The following is a 24234-nucleotide window of genomic DNA, read 5'->3' as shown; positions in this document are numbered from 1 at the left end:
CTTTCTGATGAGGAGGGGCCCGGGAGCCCCCATAGGGCAGAAATGATCTTTAGAATGTTTGCTAGACAGTGTCCTGTACCCTGACATAATTAAATGTGGATTTAAGCACCAGAGTAACAGGGAGGCCTGGCTGTGAGCTGTGAGAGTGGGACCCCCACCCTTCGTTGTGCAGACAGCACCTAACAGCTGTCCACTCACGGGGCCGTTTGCAGTCGGAGGCTGGGGTCTCCCAGGCTCGTCTCCCAGAGCCGGGGTGGGGGTGGCTTCGTTCCCTTCTCACATCCAGCAGAGGAGTGGTGACTTGATGGGTGGCACAGTAAATGCTGCTCAGAACTAGATGGGTCACAGGATCAGGACAGCTGTAGATGCCAGTGTGACGCAGCCAAGCACGAGCTAGCAGGAGGCCACCACAGGCCATGACTTCATTCTTTATGCCTTGGTTGTCCCTTGCTTGGCAACTTACCTTCTTGTGAAAAGGCAAAGGATTCCTATTTTTGAGCACAAGGCTGGTATACCAGTGAGTTTGTGGTTGCTGGTCCATAAGAAGGGAGGTTTTCATGATTGTTCTATAGGACAGGTCAGCATACCATAGGCCACAGGCCAAACTTGGCTCAAAGTCTGTTTTTGTAGGGCTGGAGACAACCAAACGGTTTTTATATGTGAAAAAGTAGGAAAAATTTAAAAAGAAAAATCATTTTGTGATACAAGAGAATAATATGATGCACACCTGTTACCCCAGCACACGGAAGGCTGAGACGGGAGGATTGCTAAGAGTTTCAGGCCAGCCAAAGATAGCTAGACCTCTGGAGGTTGAGACAGGACAACGGGGACATGTTTAAGGCCAACCTGGGCTGCAGAATAAGATCCGGTCTCAAGCAACAACAATAATGAATTACATAAAATTTACACTTGGGCATCCAAAAGTTTTCACTGGAATTAGCCATGTGTGCTCATTGATGCATTCCTGTTTCAATGGCAGAGCTGGGTAGATGTGAAAAGACTGGGAAGTGTAAAGTAGTTACTGTCTTGTCCATATAGAAAATGTGCCAGCCCCTATTTAGTATTTTGAACACTGTGTGCTGAAAGGTGCAGTAAATAAGGCACTTAACCTCTCAGCGAATGGTGCCACCACTTCCAGTAACCTTGGTCCCACACTAACAGAACAACAGAGCAACGATGACTGAGGGGGAGAGGAATATATCTGTAGCTTTCTTTCCCTTAAAATTAATGATCAGGCTGGGCGTGGTGGCGCACACCTTTAATCCCAGCACTTGGGAAGCAGAGGTAGAAGGATCACCATGAGTTCAAGCCCACCCTGAGACTACAGAGTGAATTCCAGGTCACCTTGGGCTAGAGTGAGACCCTACCTCAAAAAAACAAACAAAAAAAAAATCAGTGTAGATAAAAGACAGATTACATCTGACTTAACATCAAACTATAACATCTTTCATGTACATTAGCCATTTTATTTTCTTACTTAATTTTGGGTGCCATGGGTGGAACCCAGGGCTCATATTTGCTGTACTCTACTCCTCTTTGTATTTAGAAGATGTGTCTTCAGCTGTCAAAGAAGGACGTTTCCACGTGGCTTATTAACACAGCCTATACAAGCCTCCTTGCACCGCCTCCTCTCTTTCATCCTCTCCCCTAGACCAACCCCTCCCCAGTGTTCTGTCCTCTGCTTACCTATCTATAGGGCCTCTCCCTTAATCCCCTCCCTCTCTTCCCTCCCTCATTTCTAGCTTCCTGGTCTCTACTACCGACTTTTCACTCCAACTCACAAAAAAATCTAAACATTGGTACCTAGTATCCACATATGTGAGAGAACATGCAGTGTTTGACTTTCTGAGCCTGGGTTACCTCACTTAGAATCATCCCTTCCAGGTCAGCCTGATTTAGAGCGAGGCCCTACTTGACAGGGCAGGGCAGAGCTGAGTGTGGTCAAGAACACCTGTAACCCCAGTCCTTGGAGGCATGAAAGCAGGGAAACACTGGGGCTTGCTGACCAAAAGCGGTTGCTCCTGGCTGAGAGAGACCTTGTCTCAAGGAAGGATGTGGTTGAGCGACTGAGAAGAGCAGCTGAAGTTATTTTCTGCTCCCTGCGCACGCACACACACACAAGCACGCATGCACATACACACAGCAAACAAAGCTTATCCAGGTATGGCACACACCTTTAATCCTAACACTCAGAAGACTAAGGTAAGAGGCTCCCTGTGAGTTCGAGGCCAACCTAGGCTGCAGAATGAGTTCAAGGTCAGCCAGGACTAGGGAGAAACCCTACTTCAAAAGCAGGCAGGCAAACAAAAAGCTTAGGATTTTATCTTTCCTGTTTTTAGAAATATTTCTCTTGGGTTGGATTGATTACCCATACTTCCCTGCAAAACCCAATGACCCAGGTGCAATTCCTCAGTACACACATAAAACCAGATGCACAAAGTCATGCATCTATCTAGAGTTTGATTTCAGTATATGCATCAGGAGTGTGATTTCAGTGTATGCATCTGGAGTGTGATTTCAGTGTATGCATCTGGGGTCTGATTTCAGTGTATCCATCTGGAGTGTGATTTTAGTGTACGCATATGAGGTCTGATTTCAGTGTATGCATCTGGAGTCTGATTTCAGTGTACGCATCTGGAGTCTGATTTCAGTGTATGCATCTGGAGTCTGATTTCAGTGTACGCATCTGGAGTCTGATTTCAGTAGCATTGTCCGTTTCTTTTTTCTCTCTCTTTGCTTGTGAACTAATAAGTAAATAAAACATTTAAAATATTTATGTATTGAGCTGGAAAAATGGCTCAGCTGCGAAGGCACTTGCTTTCACAGCACAAGTTTGATTCCACAGTACCCATGTAAGGCCAGATGCATAGGGAAGCACTTTTATCTGGAGTTGTGTCCCTCCCTCTTCCTCTGTTTTTGCTGGCAAATACATAAAAAGTGTATTTTAAATATTTTCATTTATTGCATACAAATGTGTGTGTGTGTGTATATATATACACACACACACACACATTTGTATGCAATAAATGAAAATATATATATGAGAGAGAGAGAGAGAGGGAATATGGGTGTGCCAGGATACCCTGCCACTGTAAATGAACTCCAGACACATACATCACCTGTGGCTCTACGTGGGTACTGGGGAATCAAACCCAGGCAATGAGGCCATCAGGCTTTACATAAACTTATGTCTTTTACTATTGTGCTCTCTCTCCAGCCCTATGCTTTTTTTTTTTAAATTCTCCTTCTTAAATTTATCTAATTCTGTTTAAAAATTTTCTTGTTATTGGGATTTTTTTTCTTTCTTTTTCTAATCTCTTGCTCTCTTCCCCTCCATAATATGCTTCTTGTTATTGGGATTTTTTTTCTTTCTTTTTCTAATCTCTTGCTCTCTTCCCCTCCATAATATGCTTCCTCTCTCTCTCTCTCTTTTTTTTTTTTTTTTTTTTTTTTGGTTTTTCGAGGTAGGGTTTCACTCTAGCCCAGGCTGACCTGGAATTCACTTTGTAGTCAGTACTAGTCTTTTATTTAGACTCACTGTACATTTTTTTACTTTCATTACCTCCTATTTTTTATTTCCTTCACTTATTATTTTCATATTTTCACTAAATGTTCTTTTTGTTGTGTGTTTGTAATGTGGTGTGTATATGTATGTGGTATATGCCGCTACGGTGTCCCATACACTCATGTAATCTGGGGGTTGCTTACCTTTGCTCTTTAACTTGGTCTTGTGATTTTTTAATATTTTTAAAATTTTAGGGCTGGAGAGATGGCTTAGCGGTTAAGCGCTTGCCTGTGAAGCCTAAGGACCCCGGTTCAAGGCTCGGTTCCCCAGGTCCCATGTTAGCCAGATGCACAAGGGGGCGCATGCGTCTGGAGTTCGTTTGCAGAGGCTGGAAGCCCTGGCACGCCCATTTTCTCTCTCTCTCCCTCTATCTGTCTTTCTCTCTGTGTCTGTCACTCTCAAATACATAAATAAAAAGTTTTAAAAACAAATTTTTATTTACTTATTTGAATGATTTTACATACACACACACACACACACACACACACACACACACATGTGGAGAGGGAGAGAGAGAATTGGCACACCCGGGTAAGCCTCTGCAACAGAACTCGACATGCATGCACCACCTTTTGCGTCTGACTTACCCTGGACACTGCCATGTGGTGATGGAAGCCAGCTATAGGACTAGACCAACCCATGACAGAGAGCGCATCCTGGGTCTGAGCTTTTCAGAGGCTCTCTCCCCTGTCCTGACTTCCTGGCCATTGTAGGAATACTTTCCATTTGCCTCCTGCTTTACATGGTGCTGTGGTGTTGAACAAGGATCCTCTCTCTTCTTCCTCCTCCTCTCCACCTTCTTCTTCCTCTCCACCTCCTGCTTCTGTTCTTTTTCTCAATTTTTATTAACATTTTCCATGATTATAAAAAATATCCCATGGTAATATCCTCCTTCACCCCCCCTCCCACTTTCCCCTTTGAAATTCCATTCTCCATCATATCCCCTCCCCATCTCAATCAGTCTCTCTTTTATTTTGATGTCATGATCTTTTCCTCCTCTTATGATGGTCTTGTATAGGTAGTATCAGGCACTATGAGGTCATGAATATCCAGGCCATTTTATGTCTGGAGGGAGCACGTTGTAAGGAGTCCTACCCTTCCTTTGGCTCTTACATTCTTTCCGCCACCTCTTCCGCATTAGACCCTGAGCCTTGGAAGGAGTGATCAAGATGTTACTCAGTACTCCAGTCACTTCTTTCCAGCACTATAATACCTTCTGAGTCATCCCAAGGTCACTGCCATCTGAAAAGAGAAGATTCTCTATGCAAAGTGAGAGTAGCATTAATATAAGGGTTTGAATAGTAAGAGAAATACTTACTGGGCAGTTTGATAAGCATAGTATATACATTTATCCAGACAGCAGCAGATGTTACACCCCTAGGGCTGATGACTACCCCTGTTTTAAGTTTTCAGTATCAAGGATGTATTCCCTCCCATGGACAGGGCCTCCAGTCCAATTGGAGGGAAGTTGGTTTCCACCATGATAGACGTGCCACTATTGCACCTGTTGATTCATTTGGCCTGGCTAGCCAATTATAAGGCTTGCAGTGTCCACTGTTGAGTATCTTCACTGGTGGTATCTCTTTCTCCCATTGAACTGCATGTAGAATGGCTCCTTCCAGCTTTCTGTCAGCTAGTATATATGGAGAAGGTTATCAGATCAGTTCCAGCAGGATTTCTCAGTGGCCTTGCAGCCCAAGTATGTGGAGTCTTCAGAAATAGGGTCTTACCATCTATTCCGGGTGGAAAGCCAAGGGCCTCAGCAATGGCCTACAATGTTTTAGGGGCATCACAGACCTCCCTGGCCAACAACTCACTGGAAGGCATCCCATACCTGGCACTGAAAAATTTCTAGCGACAATATATGGCTCCTGAGTGTTCCATTGTCCAAAAAAGTAGGTTTCCATATGATTAATTTATATCCTCTTAGATTTTGATTATCCCTCCCTCCACCTTTCCTTTACTCAATCTCTTCCCCTGACCTCACTTTGGGCCTTTTCACCCCCATTAATCTATTCTTCTACCTGCCTATATACAATACCAACCTATTAAGTACCCTCCTCCCTTCCTTTCTCTTCCCTTTATATCTCTTTTCTAGCTTACTGGCCTCTGGTACTGGGTTATTTTCCTTCTCACACAGAAGCCCAATCATCTGTAGCTAGGATGCACATATGAGAAAGAACATGTGGTGATTGGCTTTCTGGGCCTGGGTGACCTCACTTAGATTAATCCTTTCCAGATCTATCCATTTTCCTACAAATTTCATAACTTCATTTTTCTTTACCGCTGAGTAGAACTCCATTGTATAAATGTGCCACATCTTCATTATTCACTCATCAGTTGAGGGACATCTAGGCTGGTTCCATTTCCCAGCTATTGTGAATTGAGCAGCAATAAACATGGTTGAGCAAGTACTTCTGAGGAAGTGAGATGAATCCTTAGGATATATGCCTAGGAGTGCTATAGCTGGGTCATATTGTAGATCAATTTTTAGCTGTTTTAGGAACCTCCATACTGATTTCCACAATGGCTGGACCAGATTGCATTCCCACCAACAGTGTAGAAGGGCTCCTCTTTCTTTCACATCCTTGCCAGCATTTATGATCATTTGTTTTCATGATGGTAGCCTACCTGACAAGAGTGAGATGGAATCTCAAAGTAGTTTTAATCTGCATTTCCCTGATGACTAGGGATGTAGAACATTTTTTTTTAGATGCTTATACGACATGTGTATTTCTTCTTTTGAGAACTCTTTATTTAGCTTCATAGCCCATTTTTTTAATTGGCTTGCTTGATTTCTTATTATTTAACTTTTGAGTTCTTTGTATATCCTACATATTAATCCTCTATCAGATATATAGCTGGTAAAGATTTTTTCCCATTCTGTAGGTTGCCTCCTTGCTTTATTCACAGTGTCCTTTGCAGTACAAAATCTTTGTAATTTCATGAGGTCCCAGTACTTAATCTGTGGTTTTATTGCCTGGGCAATTGGGGTTATATTCAGAAAGTCTTTGCCAAGACCAATATGTTGAAGGGTTTCCCCTACTTTTTCCTCTAGCAGTTTCAGAGTTTTAGGTCTGATGTTAAGGTCTTTTTTGTTTTTTGGTTTTTTGTTTTGTTTTGTTTTTCAAGGTAGGGTCTCACTCTGGTCCAGGCTGACCTGGAATTAACTCTGTAGTGTCAGGGTGGCCTCGAACTCATGGCGATCCTCCTACCTCTGCCTCCCGAGTGCTGGGATTAAAGGCGTGCGCCACCACGCACGGCCTGATGTTAAGGTCTTTTATCCATTTGGACTTAATTCTTGTGCATGGTGAGAGAGAAGAATCTATTTTCATCCTTCTGCAGATACATATCCAATTTTCCCAGCACCATTTGCTGAAGAGGCTGTCTCTTCTCCAATGAGTATTTTTGGCATTTTTATCGAATATCAGGTGGCTATAGCTACCTGGTCTTACATCTGGGTCCTCTATTCTGTTCCATTGATCTACGTGTCTGCTTTTGTGTCAGTACCATGCTGTTTTTGTTACTATGGCTCTGTAGTATAGGTTAAAGTCAGGTATGGTGATATCACCAGCCTTATTTTTGTTGCTCAGTATTGTTGTAGATATTTGAGGGGTTTTTGTGATTCCAAATGAATTTTTGGATTTTTTTTCTATTTCTGTGAAGAATGCCATTGGAATTTTTTTTTTTTTTTTTTTTTTGGTTTTTTGAGGTAGGGTCTCACTCTGGTCCAGGCTGACCTGGAATTAACTCTGTAGTCTCAGGGTGGCCTTGAACTCATGGCAATCCTCCTACCTCTGCCTCCCAAGTGCTGGGATTAAAGGCATGCGCCACCATGCCCGGCTGCCATTGGAATTTTGATGGGGATTGCATTAAATGTGTAGATTGCTTTTGGTAAGATTGCCATTTTCACAATATTGATTCTTCTAATCCAGGAACAAGGGATGTTTTCCATTTCCTTGTTGTGTCTTCTGCAATTTCTTGCTTGAGTGTTTAGAGATCCTTTACTTCCTTGGTTAGGTTTACTCCAAGGTACTTTATTTTCTTTGATGCAATTGTGAATGGGATTGATTCTCTGGTTTCATCCTCTGTGTGTTTGTTGTTAGCATATAGGAAGGCTACTGATTTCTGTGTATTTATTTTGTATCCTGCTACATGGCTGTAGGTGTTTATGAGCGCTAACAGTTGGGTCTTTTATATATAGAATTATGTCATCTGCATAGTGGAGGACTTCCGGTTAAGATGGTGGCATAGGTACCATGCCAAAGCAGCCTAGGGGGGAAAAAGCCAAAAAAAAAAAAAAAAAAAACCCAGCAAAATACACACTTTTACTAAAAAGCGAGGTGTATAGGAAATTGAAATGGCAGAGGAGAAGTAGGAGAGATCCAGAGCATCCAGAGCCCGCACAGGCCAGCAGAAGCAGCTCCTCAGGTCGGTGTGCCAGCCAGCCGCCAGGCTCAGCTTGAGCAGCAGGAAAAGCCAGGTGAGGGGATTTTCCACTCACACCAGAGCTCTCCACAAACTCAAGAAATGTGAAGGGAGAATGGCAGTGAACAATGGAGGAACAGATCACAAGGTAGAAGAACAGGTTGAACAGCAAGAGAACTAGAGCTGCATCGGAAGACTCCCCTCCCCCACTGCCAGTGCCCAGCTCCAGTGAACAGAACAGTGGTCCAGGAACCCAGCCATACCTACTTGAACCAACAGCGGGATCCAAGCAGGAGCGCAGCTAACTGAGACCAAAATCATCCCCAAAGGTAACTGGGATTACATACACCAGGTCAGTACCCACCTAATAAACCTGGTATATAGGCCTGAACCAGAAGTGCTAATGGCACCTTCCATATCAGGATAAATTATATGTTAAATATGACGGATGGTCAGATTTTGAGCTTGTTATTTGTTGCTTCTTGATTTATAGTGGCTTTGTTTCCTCTTCCGTTGTACATTAGGAAAGGGTCTCATCTGGTCACAAGCTGACTTGGAACCCTCTACAGACCTGAAATCTTAACCTCCTTGTTGTCAGGATTAAGGGAATGGATGAGGCACCACACAGCCTAAGGGACAGACAGAGGATCTGGTTGTCATAATACCTATTCTTGGATAAATACTCTGTACTGTTTTTCATTGAAAGTGTACATTGTTCAGTTAAATTTTAGAAACTATCTGTATTTGGTTCCACTCAGCCTACTTGAATACTCTCATAACAGGCAAACCCAACACCTAGGGTCACTTTTGTAGATACTCTGAGGTCTTGAGAGCCACACCTAGTGCCTTAAGCTCCTACCCTGAAGATATATACCATCAGATTGATTGATACATCTCATAATACCCAGCTAACTAGAAAATCCAATCATTAAATAATCCAGGATGCAAAAATATATACATTACAACACAAGAAACACCAAAAATTAAGACAATATAAATCCACCAAAATGTATTAATGCATCAGAAATGACGTCCAGTGAGAACGAGTGAGAGGAAATGCCTGAAAAAGATTTTAAAAGAATGATTATAAATATGTCCAAAGAACTCAAAGAAGAAATCAAAGGAAGCAAAGAAGACATAGGATGCCAATTTAATGAAATAAAGAGGTCAATACTAGACATAAATAAGGAAATAGAAATGATAAAGAAAAACCAGTTAGAACTGCTAGCAATAAAGAACACAGTTAATGAAATTAAAAACTCTGTAGAAAATCTCACCAGTAGAATGGATGAAGGAGAGGACAGAATATCTAAGCTAGAAGACCAGGTGGCAGATCTAATACAGTCCAACAAAGAGAAAGACAAACTAATAGAAAAGTATGAATGGGAATTTTAAGATATTTGGGACACTATGAAAAGATCAAACATAAGAATTCAGGGCATAGTAGAAGGAGAAGAATTTCATTCCAAAGGCATAGTAGGCATCTTCAACAAAATCAAAAAAAAAAACATCCCCCAAATTTGGAAAGAGGTGCCAGTGGAAATACAGGAATCCTTTAGAACACCAGCCAGACAAAACCTGGAAAGAACCTCTCCTCGCCATATTATAATCAAACTACCAAACACACAAACCAAAGAAAAAATATTGAAAGCAGTTAGAGAGAAAAATCAAGTTACCTACAAAGGCAAGCCCATCAGGATCATAGCAGATTAATCAAGACAAACTTTAAAAGCCAGAAGGGCTTGGAGTGATATATTCCAAGTTCTGAAAGATAACAACTGTCAACCAAGGTTACTTTATCCTGCAAAGCTATCCATACAAATAGACGGTGAAATAAGGACATTTCACGACAAAAGCAGGTTAAAGGAGTACTTGAAGACAAAACCAGCTCTACAGAAAATACTTGAAAGAATCCTCCACACTGAAGAAAAAGAAATTCACATATATAAGGAACTGGGAAAAAACAAACAATATTCAAATACTAGTTAACACAAGAAAGCAAAGGTAAAACCAGAAGAACTACAAAATAATGGCAAAAATGAATACACACCTTTCAATAATATCTCTTAATATCCTCAGCCTCAATGCCCCAGCCAAAAGACACAGGTTTGCAGACTGGGTTAAAAAGCAGGATCCTGCTTCTGTTTTTTGTTATTGTTGTTGTTGTTTGTTTGTTTGAGGTCAGGTCTCCATCCAGTCCAAGCTGATCTGGAGTTAACTATGTAGTCTCAGTGGCATTAAACTCACAGCAATCCTCTTACCACTGCCTCCCCAGTGCTGGGATTAAAGGGTTGTGCCACCACACCCTGATTTTTTTAACGGATATTTTATTTTTATTTATTTATTTTAGAGAGAGAAAGAAGCAGAGAGAGATGGAGAGAATGAGAATGAGATTGGGTGCCCCAGGGCCTCCAGCCATTTCATCAAATGGACTCCAGATGTATGCACCACCTTGTGCATCTGGCTTACAAGGGTCCTGGGTGATTGAACCTGTGTCCTTTGACCTTGCAGGCAAATGTCTTAACTGCTAAGCCTTCTCTTCAGCCCATAGACTTATTTTGTAAATAGTTTGTGTGTGTGTGTGTTGTTGTTGTTGTTGATTTTGAATTCTTATACTCTTGACAATGTCTGTGGGGTTTCCTGATTTTGAACACGTGCAGTTCCTGGCAGAGCAGCATCCCAGAGGCTGGGGAAGCCCCATCCCTGCCTCTGCTTTGACTTCTATCTCCTCTCTTGGGCTTTGCCTTTAAAATACAATGTTTTTTAAATAGTAAAAACCAGGTAAGCATGGGCCTGGGGGAGACCCTACCTTGACAAGCCAAAACAAAAAGAAATTATTTGAGGGGCTGGAGACAAGTCTTAGCAGTTAAGACGCTTGCCTACATAGTCAAAGGACCATTCCTCAGGACACACGTAAGCCAGATTCACAAGGTGGCGCATGTGTCTGGAATTTCTTTGCAGCAGCTGGAGCTGGCATGCCCATTCTCTCTCTCTCTCTCTTTCTCTCTCTCTCTCTCCCCCTCCCTCTTTCTCTCTCTTAAATAAGTAAAGTATAAAAATTATTTGAGAGAGAACAGGGTCCCTAGCCCACTGAAAACAAACTCCAGATGCCTGTGCCATTTTGTGCATCTGCTCTACATGGGTATTGGGGAGCCAAACCAGGAGGCAGGCAGGAGGCTGTGCTAGCAAATGCCTTTAACTGCTGAGCTGTCTGCCTGCCCTGCTTGCCCTCCCTATCTGTAGCCTGTATAATAAAGGGGTGAACCAGTGTGTTCCTGAGGACTGTAAATTGTTCAAGTGACTGGCCAAATGGGTGGGTCCTGGGAACCCCTGCATTTGCAGTTGGTTATGTAGCAGTGTGGATCCTTCCTCAACTTAGGGCATCTGACGTGGACACTGGCTTGTGGGGCTGAACCTTCAGCATGTGGAAACACGCTAATTCCTGGTAGACAGGGCTAGGATTGGATTGTTGGACACCCATTTGGAGAATCAGAGAACTGGTGTTAGGTATGTAACCCTTTGGTGTCAGAAAGAGCCTGAGTTCAGTCTGTCCCAATGAAGGGACCCAACAGGTCACTCTAAACTCCTCTCTCTGGGGAACTATATGACCTGCAAATTGTTTGTGAATGCTTAAAGGTGAAAACAGTATCTTCTTCTCCAAACCTTGAAGGTGCTCTGGGGACACATGCCAGCTGGATCTGAGGCTTCTTGTGAACAACCAAAGCAAAAGGCAGATGTGGTGTTTGCGCTGGTCACTTGATGACCAAGAAGATCCCAACAAAGGGGTTCAGCAGGGCCCCTTAATCAACAAACCATCCCTGTCGTGTTTACTCACAATTGGAGAAATCTACAGAGTGCCTGAGCTCAAACCTCAGTACAACTCAACTGTGGGACCCAGGCTTAACTTCCAGCTTTTATGAGCTTTGACCCTGATGAGAACTGAGTTGGTTCTTTGGGGCCTGGGTCTCCGCAGGGCTGTGGAGGACGCACTGGGAGCTGTGAGGGAGGTTCCATCCTCTGCAAGACCCTTTCTCCTTTGCCCCTAGCAGAAAGGGCAGACCCAGGAATGCGACTGGGGAGGGACAGTGCAGAGGTGCAGAGATCCACTGAGGTTGGTTGTTAGCTGTGCCTATCCCCCCCCCCCCCCGCATCCCAAGAGCATGGCTCCCAGGGAGGTAGGCTGGTGGCAGCGGCCTCAGCCTGAGGCTTCCAGAAGTGCTATTGCACATGTGGAGCTGGGTGCTCCTGAGGTCTGGGGAGTAAAGGCTAGAGTAAAAGGTAATGATGCTCCCGTAACCCTTGGTCCTTCTACCATCCTCCTTGTAGGCAAGTTAAGTGAATTGCACGTTTGCACCACGGATTCCCTAGGCCCATGCCAGGAAGGGCAAAACTGGGGGGCGATGACCCTCCTCCAGAAAAAAAACCTGAAATGTAAAGTATTGTGGTACTAAGCACATTGTGAACCATTTTATACATGTATGTAATGTTTTGTGATATTACTCCTTCCCAACTCTACCTCCTCTTCTGATTGAATACTTCTACTTCTTCCCAATAAATTCCCTTCCCTTTTGCTTTCTTTTTTTGTTTGTTTGGTTTTGGTTTTTTGAGGAAGGATCTTGCTCTAGCCCAGGCTCACCTGGAATTCAGTTTGTAGTCTCAGGATGACCTCGAATTCATGGTGATCTTTCTACCTCTGCCTCCCAAGTGCTGGGATTAACAGCATGCACCATCATCCCCAGCAAGGTCTTTTTCTTTTTTATTAAATTTTTTTAAACTCACCTCACTGAGTTTAGTTAGGGTTGCTTGCATGATTATGGGTGGGAGGTTATTTTCCAGAGAACGGACAACTTAGCAATGGCTACACCAGTGAAGTTCCACTCCCCACTCCTAGTTCATGTTCAGCTGCCACAAGCTCCTCAGCGTTGTGGGTCTGACGAAGCTGTTACACATCTATGAGAAGATACTGAAAGGGCCTATTTCGTGCAGGAAGCTACAGCTACCACGAGGTCATGAGGGTAAGGGCCATGTTGTCCACGGAAGACCGCATTCTGTAGCCCTTTTCCCCGTTCTCCTACTTTTCTTTCTTTCTTTTTTCTTTTTTCTTTTTTTTTTTTTTTTTTTTTTGAGGTAGAGTCTCACTCTAGCCCAGGCTGGCCTGGAATTCACTAAGGAGTCTCAGGGCGGCCTCGAACTCACAGCAATCCTCCCACCTCTGCCTCCCGAGTGCTGGATTAAAGGCATGCGCCACCACGCCCAGCTCCCGTTCTCCTACTTTTCTTTCGTTCTTTCCTTCCTCCTTCCTTCCTTCCTTTTTTTTTTTTTCTTTTGGTTTTTCGAGGTAGGGTTTCATTCTACCTGGCTACCCTGGAATTCACTGTGTAGTCTCAGGCTAGCTTGGAACTCACAGCAAGTCTCCTACCTCTTCCTCTCAAGTGCTGGAATGAAAGGTGTGTGCTACCATTCCTGGCAAGTTTATTTTTTTTTTTAATTGAAGAAAACTTGTATATCATTCTGGCTTCAAACCATCTGTGTATCCAGGCATAATCTCGAACTCCCGATCCTCCTGTCTGTACCTCCTGGACACAGGCCCCACCCCAAGTGCTAGCTGTGCTCTGAACAAATTCTTGGACCCAGGGATGATGAAGGTTCAGGTTTGCAGGATGAAGGAGAAATCCCCCAACTCAGATTGTTCTCCATGAGGGAAATAAGTCATGAAGTCCCCAGCTCCTAGTTGCTCCCAGCATCCCTCTTTTCTTACCTCTTAGCTTTATCTCCTAAATGTAGGAAGCACACATGAGTCTTCAAGCTTGGGGGAGTAAATAATGGCTCCATCATGTGCCAACCGGAGAAAATGTCCTTGTAACCTGGAAAGAAAACATGGTGTCTGCTACATCTAAAGGGCTGTATCTGTCTCACGCGCATTCTCTCTGTCTCTCTCTCTCACAAACACACACACACACACACCACACACACACACACCACACACACACACACCTGCCCGCTGTGGTGTAATGTGTATGATGCACATATTTGATTCTGCTTTATTGCCAGGCCTCAGAACAGTTGTCTATCAGCAACTTTAAAATTATTTCATCTTTTTCTTTAAATTTATTTATTTGAAAGGGAGAGATGGGGGGCAGGAAACAGGCTCACCAGGGACTTGAAGCATTGCAAATCAACTTTAATGCCTGTACCACCATGTACATCTGGCTTACATGGGTTCAGTCCTGTGGCTTTTCAGGCAAGCACCTTAACCATTGAGCCCTAAAATTATTTCTTTTTTTTTAAATTTTATTTATTTATTTGAGAGTGACAGACACAGAGAGAAAGACAGATAGAGGGAGAGAGAGAATGGGCGCGCCAGGGCTTCCAGCCTCTGCAAACGAACTCCAGACGCGTGCACCCCCTTGTGCATCTGGCTAACATGGGACCTGGGGAACTGAGCCTCGAACCGGGGTCCTTAGGCTCCACAGGCAAGCGCTTAACCGCTAAGCCATCTCTCCAGCCCTAAAATTATTTCTTGAAGACAGTGTCTCACACAGTAGTGCAGGCTGGCCTGTACTCAGTAGGGCTTATAACTCATAGAAGTCTTCCCACCTCAGCTTCCTGGGTGCTGGCATTGTAGATGCACATCACCACAGCTTCCCTTTCTTTTTTAACATTAAAAGATTTATTTATTAGTGGGGGGGGGGCGTGTATGTATATACATGTGGGTACGTTCATGCTTGACTTGTGTGTGTGGAAGTTGAGGGCCATGGGCTGTCAGTCCTCTGTCTACCCTCTCTCTCATCCTCCTGAAAGGACTTAGTGGTTCATGACATCAGAGTGGATATTGTTGCCTCTACAACACCTGCATAATTCTAGGCCTATCAACATTTGACACAGAGGAAAGAGCAAGACATCAAAACAGCAAGAAGCACTATGTGGAAAGAATAGAATGAATGGAATGGAGGTGGAGGAAGGGATCCTGGGTAATGAGAAGGAAATATGATCAAATTATACTATGTTCATGTATTAAAATTCTCAAACAAAAAAAATCATCATTGGGCTACTTGTTTGTTGCTTTTAGGTCATCATTCAGTGCCTGAGCCAGGTGTGGTGCACACCTTTGGTCCCGACACTCAAACGCAGAGGTCATTTGAGTTTGAGGCCAGCCTGAGTCAACAAAGTGAGTTCTAGGTAAGCGGCCTAAGGTGAGACTCTACCTCAGAAACAACATAAACTGAGACTACATAGTGAACTGCAGGCAGGCCTGATTTAGAGTGAAACCCTACTTGGGGGTAAGGGAAGAGCCTGGTGTGGTCACACATGACTATAACCCCAGTCCTTGGAGGGTTGAAACCAGAAAATCACTGGGGCTTGCTGACCAAAGGGGTTGTTCTTAGTTGAGAGGATCTTGTCTCACAGAACATGTGGTTGACTGAGAAGAGCGGCTGTAGTTCTTTTCTAGACTCTGCACTCATGTGTATGTGCACACACATGTACACACAACACACGTACTCTGCACACACACACACACACACACACACACACAAAGCTTATGCAGCCAAGTGTGGTGGCACACACCTTTAATCCCAGCACTCTGGAGGTTGAGGTAAGAGGGTCACTGTGATTTCAAGGCCAGCCTAGGCTGCAGAGTGAATTCCAGGTCAGCCAGGACTAGAGTGAAACCCTACCTCAAAAGCAGGCAAGCAAAAAACAGCTTATAGTTCTATTTATTAAAAATATTTTTACTGGGTTGGAGAAATTACTCAGCAGTTAAGGCACTTGCCTACAAAGCTAATGACTGGGGTTCAATTTCCTAGAACCCATGTAAAACCAGAGGCACAAAGTAGTACATGCATCTGGAGTTTGAGTGCACTGGCTAGAGGCTATGAAAGCCCAGTCTCTTTTTCTCTCTGTTTGCAAACTAATACATAAAATATTTTTAAAATTTTAATTTATTGAGGTTGGAAAATGGCTTAGCTGTTAAGGTGCTTGGTTGCAAAGACTAATGGCCCAGGTTTGATTCCTTATTGCTCATGTAGTGCCAGATGCATAAGGTGGCACATTTATCTGGAATAGGTCTGTCTCCCTCTGTGTGTGTGTGTGTCTGCTTGCAAGTAAATACAATATATATTTTTTCTTTTTTCTTAAACTTCAGATGCATGTTCCACCTTGTGCATCTGCCTTACATGGGTATCAGGGAATTGAGCTCTGGGTCCTTAGGCTTTGCAGGCAAGCACTTTAACCACTAAGCCATCTCTTCACGGCCCTCTCCCCAGTATTTTTATTTATTTTTCTAAGAGAGAAACAGAGTGAAAGATTGAATATGTGTGTGCCAGGACATCCTGCCAGTGTAACGAACTCCAGACACAAGCGCCACCTTGTGTCTGGCTCTACGTGGGTACTAGGGAATCAAACCCAGGCCATTAGGCTTTTCAAGCAAGGGCCTGCTGTGCCACATCTCCAGCCCCATGCTTTTATTTCCCATTCCCCTTAATTTCTCTAATTCTGATTAAAAAACTTTCCCATTACTGGGATTGTTTTCTTTCTTTACTTTTTCTCTTGCTCTTTTTTCTTCCCCTCCATGTGCTTCTCTACACTTTCTTTTTCCTTTATTTTATTCATTTAATTATTTCAGAGAGACAGAGAGAGAATGGGCATGCCAGGGCCTCCAGCCTCTACAGACGAACTCCAGACTCATCTGGCTTACATGGGTCCTGGAGAATTGAACTGGGACCCGTTGGCTTTGTAGGCGAATGCCTTAACCACTAAGCAATCTCTCCAGCCCCTCTGTCTTTTTATTGAGACTCAATTGTCTGTTTTGTCCTTTCATTACCTCCTATCTTTATCTCACTTGCTTATTATTTCCAAACTTATCTTAAACATAAATGTGTGAGTGCATAATGTGGTGTGTGTATGTATGTGGTGTATTCACATGTATGTGTCCCTATGGTGCCCCCACACACCTGCTAAGGGGTTGCTTGCTTTCAGCTGCTGCAGCACAAAGTTGGGTGTTATGCTCTATTGCTCTTTTACCACACCTTATTTTTGAATTTGAGTCTGTTTTTACTGTTTCTGGAGCTTGCAGGGCTCCGTTAGTTCTTGGGTCTGTGCTCCCCTATAGAACTGGGATGGCCACTCCAAGCTATTTTACATGTGATCTGGATATTTGAGGTCTGGCCTTCTAGGGCCCCCTCAGACCTGCATACTTATGCAGGAAGCACACCTAACCACTGAGCCATCTCCACCCCTAAATTTCAACAGTGTTTAGGTTTATGTATAGATAGATAGATAGATAGATAGATAGATAGATAGATAGATAGATAGATAGATAGATACATACATACATACATACATACATACATAGGGCTCTGTCTACCTATGTGTGGGGGTCATTAAACTAGAAATGGGACCATGAGAGGAGATTTTAAGGGAGAGGACAGAAGGAGGAAGAAGAGAATAGTAGAACACATGACATGAAATCAGAATGAGGAGATTATTTGAGGGGAAGAAAGGGGCCACAAAGCAGAATAGAGCAGTGGAATAGGGATGAATAAAAATGCATGATCATAAATATATATATGAAAATGCCATGATGACACCTGTTGCATTGTATGCTCATGTTCAGATTAAGGTTTTAGCTAGGCATGGGGGCACATGCCTTTATTCCAGCACTCTGAAGACTAAGGCAGGAGGACTGCCATGAGTTCAAGGCCAGCCTGGTACTACAGAGTGAGCTTCAGGTCAGCCTGGTCTAGAGTGAGATCCTACCTCGAAAAAAAAACCCAAAAAACAAATTTTAAACTAAAATAAAAGTATGCATAAATAATTAGTTAAAAATAACTAGTCATGTGTCTTATGCCTATAATTTCAAATTTTAGGAGGTTGAGACTGTATTGCCATGAGTTCAAATCCAACCTGGGCAAGTTTTGACTACAGAGTGAGACTCTAGCCCAATTCTTCCACAAATAAAATTTAAAAAACCAAATAATGTAAAAGTTCACAAACCAACTAAAATATAATTGATTTGTAGATGTAAACCTTATAGAATGTGGTAACAGTACTGCTTTTCTAAAATCCAAGCCAAGGGATTTGCAAAGAAATAGAAATATTTGTAATCACATTCTAAAAACAACAATCAATTTCTGATAAAAAAGAAACATGCCAAAAATTTACATATCACAGTTCTGGACCATAATGCAATAAAATTCGATATAACTGAAATGGACTTGAAAGATAGTCAATTCCTTGAAGCTATTAATATACTTTTAAAATAAATTAATGCTGGGACATGGTACACATCCAAAACACATTTCTAATGTTTGAACATGCATAGGGGAAAATCTACCACAGGTGCATGGTGTCTGTGAAAGGAAAGCGTTCCCTGACTCAGAAGCCCCTAAAATGACCAGGTCATACTAACTGGCACTCTAGCAGTGCCCAGAGTCATTGAGCATCACTTATCACAGAGAGGAGCATCAGTTCAGGGAAACGTGTTTCCAGCACACACCACTGTGAAATCAGAGGACTCCTTCCTGCTGAGCCTGAACCTGACCTCAGTCCTTTCCAGCACTGGATGCAGGGCTGGGAATCAGCTATTGGCTTCTGTAATTGAAGCTGCACTAAGACAGCAGAGCAGGAACGGCACGGGCAGTTGCAGTGGGAACACTCTGAGTGTTTTGTGTCCCCCTCCTCCAGTTCATAGGCGGGAACGCAATCCCAGTGTGATGGTGCTGGGGTGAGGGCCTTGGGCAATGGCGAATGGGATTAGCATCTGTTGCAGTTAGCTTCAGGTTGCTGGCAGAAAACACCTGACCAAGAGCAGCTTGTGGGAGGAATGGGTTTATTCTGGCTTCCACACTTGAGGGGAAGCTTCCATGATGCAGAGGGAAACTATGGCATGAGCAGAAAGGGTGGCTATCACCTCCTGGCCAACATAAGGTAGACAATAGCAATGGGAGAATGTGCCGAACACTGGCAAGAGGAAGCTGGCTATAACATCCATAAGCCTGTCCCCAACAATACACTGTCTCCAGGAGGCTTCAATTCCCAAACTGCCATCAGCTGTGGACCTAGCATTCAGAACACATAAGTTGATGGGGGACACCTGAATCAAACCAGCACCTTTAAAAAATATTTATTTATCTCTCTGTATGTGTCTGCATCCCCCAGAGTCTCTTGCTACTGCAAGTGAATGCTTGCCTGGCCAAAAGTCGTTCCGGAGAGCTACCTTACGGCCAGCCATAGAACTTGCAGGGTCCACTGCTTGTTAAGACTGCTGATGACATTTCCCCCCAGGCTGGCAGCACAGCTCTTGTAGCATCATGGCAGCTAGTCAATAGGGAGGAGGTTTCCAGCTCAGAAGTGATTCAGGAAGTGATGATGACATAGTGGAGATAAGATACAGAACCTGTTAAATGACCACACTTTTGTAAAAACATACACTTGTAAGAGCAGACAAAACAAGAGAGAGAGAGAGAAAAAAAAAAACAACATGTCACCACCTTCGCTGAAATCATCACTAGTGACAGGATTTGATTGCTTCTGTTTTACCTTGGTAGACTTTCCTAGAGTTCCAAGATTTTAAGGGCATCATTTTTATTATTTTTTTGTAGTATTAGGGATTGAACCCAGGGCCTCACGGATAATAGGGAAACACTGTAACACTGAGCTAAATCCACAGGCCAGAATATTATTTTTATTATTTAAATATATATAAATGAATGTTAACATCTTAATTTGAAATACTGCTTACAGGTTGGAGAGATGTCTTAGTGGTTAAGGTGCTTGCCTACAAAGCCAAAGGACCCAGGTTCGATTCTCCAGGACCCATATAAAGCAGATGCACAAGGTAGTGCATGTGCCTGGAGTCTGCAGTGGCTGGAGGCTCTGCCATGCCCATGTCCACTCTATCTGCCTCCTCTCTCTCTGTCTCTCTCTCTCTCTCTCTGTTGTCGGTCGTTCTCCCTCTGTCAGTCCCCAATAAAGAACTAAAATATTTAGAAACCTTAAAAAATATTACTTCCTTTGTTGATTCTCCTCTACCTGTTGCTGACAGTTAACACGAGTTGTGAGGAAAATTTCTATTAATGCAGGTTTTCAGGCATTATTTTTCAAAAAAATTATATTTCTCTGTTTGTAAGCAGTGAAAGAGATATAAAGATAGAAAGACAGACAGAGAGAATGAGTATTGGCATGCCAGGGCCTCCAGCCACTAGAAATGAACTCCAGACACATGCACCACCTCGTGTATCTGGTTTATGTGGGTATAGGAGAATCAAACCTGAGTCCTTCAGCTTCACAGGAAAGTTTCCTTAACTGCTAAGCTATCTCATCAGCCCTTAGGCATATTTTCAATGTACATATTAAAGCTGTACAAATTAAGAAATCTGAACTATTTACTGAGAGTAACTATGCTCTGGTCCCTATATGGAAAACCATCCTAGCTTATCCCTACTAAGTCTTACAAGTTTGTAATGCAGTGTTTGCAAGGAATAAAAGTAATAAATTAGAAGTGGTGAAAGGAAAGAGCTATGAGCCATTACAACCTTTGAGATTGGGTCAGCTGACCTGTATTGCGACAACAGAAAGAATGCAGTCTTTTGAAGGGGCCTGAATGCTGAAATAGTGTCCTATTCTTCAAAGTCTGCTTTCTTCCCCCTTGGATTAACAAATTGGCACCCTACCTGGTATTGTAGAGTATAAGAAATGGAGGAAAGAGAGGGTCACTGAATCTGTAATGTGGTCTTGTGTTTTGGAAACAGCCATGGGCAATGTGAAGTAGGTTTGCTGGTTGCCTTCATGGAGACCCGAGACCCAGTGGAGATGCTGGGACCACAACATGGCTGCTAAGGAGAGCTGTCTGTCCCACATGAAGATTTCCAGGACTGGGTAGTGTACCTGGAGGGGCAGAATTGGAATTATAGAGACTTGTCAGTGGTTAGAATTATCAGACTTGGAGACTTGTCACAGACTAGAGTTGTTGGACTTGGAGCTAAAGTGTTTGATGCTTTCCCCGCTTAAATCTTGTATTGGATGAATATTTCTTGGATATGCTCAGTTCCATCTTTTGCAGTGTGAGTGTTTATTCTGTGCCATTATGGGTTTTGGGTATTTTTTTGGTACCATGGCTCAGTTAAAAGATCTTTGATTACTGGGATATTTGAACATCATCAGGATTGATAAAAGCTATGGGGACTTTTAAAGTTGGACTAAATGTACTACATTTTATATCATGTATAGTTATCAGTTTATGAGGGCCAGGAGCAGAATGTAGTGGTTTGATTCAGGTGTCCCCCATGAACGTGGGTGTCCTGAATGCTAGGTTCCCAGCTAATGGAGATTTGGGACTTAATGCCTCCTGGAAGCAGTGTATTTTTGGGGTGGGCTTGTGGGCATTTTAACTGGCTTCCTTTTGCCAGTGTTTGGCACACTCTCCTGTTGCTATTGTCTACCTGATATTGGCCAGGGGTGATGTCCACCCTTTCTGCTCATGCCATCATTTTCCCCTGCCATCATGGAACTTCCCCTCCAGTCTGTATGACAAAATAAACCCTTTTATCCCCAAAGTTGCTCTTGGTCAGATGATTTCTGCCAGCAAAGTGAACCTGACTGCAGCACCTTGTTAATCACAAATGAAGTGGGTCAGAGTCCACTGGGAAGGGATGGCTGTTAGATCTGAGGACAGAGAAGCCAGGGAGCAGTGTGTTTGCTTTCCTTTATTCACGTCCAACATTTCCTGAATGCTTATATGTGCTCAACGCACACCGTGCCAAAGACTGGGGAAATCGCTGAAAACAACACACGCACTCTCTCCCCTTGTCTGCACCCATGGCATCCTGCTTGCTCCCCAACCAAACCAAAACCCACTGAAGGACTAACTTCAATGAGACAGAGCATCCTTGGGGGCAGAAGAAACACCAACAACTTGATTCATTTGGAAGAGCTGACTTTGGTATACAAATGCGTGTTATAGAGAGAACATGTCTCGGGTGAGATTCTGACTTGACAAAGCACACTAATGCTATATGGGAAATGGAAAACACATAGATTCTGTCAGTGAGAAACAACAGAATTGGAAATATCAAAATTATAATGCAAAATCTAAGTGCAATTTGTTCAGTCACTTTCCTGACATCTGACATGATGTCATATTCAGCTTCAAGCTGCTCAGATGAACTTCTAAACCAAGCACAGTTCATGGGAGGAAGGGATTTATTGAAGCTTATAGGTCCAGGGTAAGTTCCACTGATGGTGGAAGAAGCTGGTCCCCTTTCACAGATATGAGAGAGAACGAGAGAGAGAGAGAGAGAGAGAGAGAGAGAGAGAATATAAATCACAAAGCCAGCACCATAAGCAAGAGCAGAACTGGCATCCAAACAGCAGGGACCTCAGGCAGAGCTCAAGCACTCTGCATACCTTAGGTTGGAAATCACGTCTGCTCCCAACCACACCTGTGGGCTATACTCCAGCATCCGGTCCCAGTGACACCTCTTCCAGCCATGTGGCTGGAAATGTAAGTTACAAGCTTTAATAAAACTCCTGAGTCTGGGGCTGAAGAGATGGCTTAGCAGTGAAGGCACTTGCCTGCAAAGCCTTAGGACTCATGTTTGACTCTTCAGATCCCACATAAGCCAGATGCACAAGGTGATGCAAACGCACAAGGTCACACATGTGCATAAGGTGGCACATGCATCTGGAGTTCGATTGCAGTGGCCTCCCTCCCTCCCTCTCTTCCTCATGAAAAAAGGCCAGTATGTTAGGCTTGCCTCAATAAATAAATAACTCACTCCTGAGTCTGCTGGGGACATACATTCAAACTACCAAACGTGGAGTACAGTTATGAGATGGCAGGAACTTAATCAATCATATGAAAATAACAGAATAGAAGAGATCGTACAGGAGAAAAACAGGGATAGTGATACAATTAGGAAAGGACAAGGTTATCATTGAATGAAACAAAACATATTTTTATGCCAAATGGTCCACTTTTAAAGTATTAGGTTTGGTAATAAGCCTTAGTTATGAAGTAATTCACTTTTAAAAATAACACCGTTAAGCTGGACATGGTGGTGCACACATTTCTTCCCAGCATTTGGGAGGCTGAGGTAGGAGGTCTAACTAGAGTTTGAGGCCACCCTGAGACTACAGAGTGAATTCCAGGTCAGCCTGGGCTAGAGTGAAACCCCACCTCCAAAAGAACAAAACAAAACAGCGGGCTGGAGAAATGGTTTAGCAGATAAGGGGCTTGATTGCAAAGTTAAAGGACCCAGGTTCGATTGCCCAGGACTCATGTAAGCCAGCTGCACATGATGGCACATGCATCTAGAGTTCATTTGCAGTGGCTGGATGCCCTGGCGTGCCCATTCTCTCTCTCTACCTCTCTCTGTGCTTCTTTCTCCCTCACATAAATAAATAAAAATAAAAACATTTGTGAAAACCAAAAAATAAAGTAAAATAAAAGTTTAGTTCAATGATTGTTGGGCCCTGAAAGGCCCAGGTGTGAGGCCTAGTGGAACTTCCTGAGCCTAGCTAAAGTTTGGCGACCTGTCTCTGGTCAGCTATGACTCAGCAAGATGCCTAATGGCTTCTGGCCTGCTTCCTCTGCCTGGCAATTGTAATTACCATTTCAATAGTTAAAGTTTACTATTGGCCCTTACCTCTTCTCCCATCCTAAAATCCCCGCCTTCGTCCTCAACATGATATAGGCAACTGCTCAGAGTAATAAAGCGAGTTGTTTCTGCATGGAAAAGACTCCCGACTCAGTGTGGTTTTTCTCCGGTGGCCAGGAGAGGTTTGTGAGTGTCCGACGCTCATCATCCCCTCAACCCCTAGGGAGGAACCAGCAGGCCTGGTCCTTCCCTCGGCACTACCTGACCGGGAAGGAGCCCGGCAACTGATTTTGGGTGTGAATGTTTCTGTTCAATGGAGCAATAAAGTATTTTACATGCTGTATCCAAGAAGGTAGACAACTGCTGTTATTTTCATTGAAAAGTATGATCACATTTTCCTCATATGCTTGTTTAAAACTTCATTTTAGTAAGATTAGTTAATATAAGGGTCATCCAAAACATCAATGATTGTTCTGGTAATAACAGCCGATGCTATATAGTTCTTTGAGGGAAGGCTTTCCACATAGTTCCTTTTTTTGTGATAAGGTCTCACTCCATAGCCCACAGTGGCCTGGAATTCACTATGTAGCCCAGGCTAGCTTTGAACTTACAATACTTGGGCCTCAGTCTCCCAAGTGCTGAGAT

At 43.3% G+C, this 24234-nt stretch overlaps 1 pseudogene; it reads right to left on the bottom strand.

Moving 5' to 3' along the window:
• Nucleotides 1-12851: 12851 nt before the first annotated feature.
• The window catches only part of LOC123455530, a 39944-nt pseudogene continuing 28561 nt past the window's right edge, over nt 12852-24234 (bottom strand).

The sequence above is a fragment of the Jaculus jaculus genome, chromosome 17, assembly GCF_020740685.1.
Source record: "Jaculus jaculus isolate mJacJac1 chromosome 17, mJacJac1.mat.Y.cur, whole genome shotgun sequence".
Taxonomy (NCBI): Eukaryota; Metazoa; Chordata; class Mammalia; order Rodentia; family Dipodidae; genus Jaculus; species Jaculus jaculus.
This window is presented reverse-complemented; position numbering and strand designations above follow the sequence as displayed.